This window comes from Panthera uncia (assembly GCF_023721935.1).
Source record: "Panthera uncia isolate 11264 chromosome A1 unlocalized genomic scaffold, Puncia_PCG_1.0 HiC_scaffold_17, whole genome shotgun sequence".
Taxonomy (NCBI): Eukaryota; Metazoa; Chordata; class Mammalia; order Carnivora; family Felidae; genus Panthera; species Panthera uncia.
In genome coordinates, this window is record NW_026057577.1 from 33,185,316 (window position 1) to 33,187,811 (window position 2,496).

Genomic DNA, 2,496 nt, shown 5'->3' on the forward strand with positions numbered 1-2,496 from the left:
GAGGGTCCGCCCAAGACCGACCTCATGGCCTTTAGCCCCAGCCTTCCTCCGTGTCTGAGTTCTACAGAGGGAACAGGTGAAGGAGAAGCTGATTCAGAACGTTTGAAAGAGGTGAGTTCGTACTTAAAACTGTCTTACTATTTTAGCCTTATTCACACTTTTATCGTTTAAGATTCATTCTCAATTGTAAGATTATTCTTTAATTTGCTCGTCGTTATGGAATTTAATGAGTATTATTGACATAGTGGGTCGAATTATTTTTCAGGTAAGTTTTAGTAAAAAGTCATAATAAACTGCCCATAACGGTAATCATTTGTGGCGGTTTTTTGTATTACACAGGGTTTCTAATTATTTGTTTCCTTTTTTAATGTTTATTTATTTTTTTTAATTTTTCTTCAACGTTTTTTATTTATTTTTGGGACAGAGAGAGACAGAGCATGAACGGGGGAGGGGCAGAGAGAGAGGGAGACACAGAATCGGAAACAGGCTCCAGGCTCCGAGCCATCAGCCCAGAGCCTGACGCGGGGCTCGAACTCACGGACCGCGAGATCGTGACCTGGCTGAAGTCGGACGCTTAACCGACTGCGCCATCCAGGCGCCCCAATGTTTATTTATTTTTGAGAGAGAGAGGGTGAGCGAGGGAGAGGCAGAAAGAGAGGGAGGGGCGGAGAGAGAGGGAGACAGAGGATCGGAAGTGGTGCTGAGATCCCAGAGCCTGATTCGGGGCTCAAACTCATGACCTGAGCTGAAGTAGACCACTTACCTGACTGAGCCATCCAGGCACCCGTATTATCATTTATTTTCTGTGTGAGCATTTATAAGAAACCACACGTTGTGAATACTTAAGCATTTAGAAGAGGTTTGTTTTAAAGAGGCTAACCAGAATTTTAAAACTTTAAATGTTTTTATAAAATTTATACATATGCCATTTTACGTGTTTTATTTTAAAGAGGACATAACCTTTTACATAAATGCCCTTTAAAGGTGCATTTTTGTTTCTTTAAAAAAATTTTTTTTCCGGGGGCTCCTGGGTGGCTCAGTGGGTTAAGTGTCCGACTTTGGCTTTGGTCAGGATCTCACAGTTCGTGAGTTGGAGGCCCGTGTTGGGCTCTATGCTGACAGCTTAGACCCTGGAGCCTGCTTTGGATTCTGTGACTCCCCCTCTCTCTGTCCCTCCCCTGATCGCATTCTGTCTGTCTGTCTCTCAAAAATAAATAAACATTAAAAAATTTTTTTAAAGGGGCGCCTGGGTGGCTTAGTTGGTTGGGCGTGCAACTTTGGCTCAGGTCATGATCTCAAAGTTTGTGAGTTTGAGCCCCCCCCCCCCAGGGGGCTCTGTGCTTACAGCTCAGAGCCTGGAGCCTGCTTTGGATTCTATGTCTCCCTCTCTCTCGGTCCCTAACCCACTCGCATTCTGTCTCTGTCTCAAAAATAAATAAACAACAAAAAAATTTTTTTTAAGTTTTTTTGGCTTGGTCCCTCCTCATTTTCTTCTAGTCACATCACCATTCCTGTCAGGTATCCAGTACAAACAGGCTTGTAATTTTCCTTTCACATATTTATTTGCAGTCATTGGATTGCTACACACGTGCATATGTCTGGTGGCTTTTTGTTAGTGTTTATTTTAGTTTATTAGGATAGATAATGCATTTTACATTTCCTCAATCACCAATACCTTTGGAAATCCCCACATATCTAATACTTTTGTATGTTGTCAGACAAGTATCCAATTTCTTTTTCGTTTTTGTTTTTCTTATTTTTTAAAGTAAGCTCCACAGGGGTGCCTAGGTGGCTCAGTCGGTTAAGCGTCTGACTTTGGCTCAGGTCATAATCTCACGGTTTGTGAGTTTGAGCCCTGCTCAGAGCCTGGAGCCTGCTTTGGATTCTGTGTCTCCTTCTCTCTCTGCCCCTCCCCCACTTGTGCTCTGTCTCTCTCTATTAAAAATAAATAAATGTAAAAATAAATTTAAAGTAGGCTCCACACCTAATGTGGAGCACAACATGCTGCGTGAACTCACAATTGGATGCTTTAAACAACTGAGCCACCCAGTTGCCCCATGATATTTTTAATAGCCGTGTAGTACCCCATAATACAGGGTGAATCATTGATATATTCAGTTATTCACCTGTTGATGAGTATTTTGTTTCAAGTATTCATTAGCCCTCCTAAACCATGGTGTACTATTACTTACATGTTTCTTATTTATTTATTAAAAATTTTTTACATTTATTGATTTTTATTTTTAATTTTTTTAAACATTTATTTAGGTTTGAGAGACAGAGCATAAGCAGGGGTGGGACAGAGAGAGAGGGAGACACAGAATCGGAAGTAGGCTCCAGGCTCTGAGCTGTCATCACAGAGCCCAACACGGGGCTCGAACTTATAAGCCATGAGATCATGACCTGAGCCAAAGTTGATGCTTAACCGACTGAGCCACCCAGGCGCCCCTACATTTATTTGTTTATTTTGAGAGAGAGAGAGAGAGAGAGAGAGAG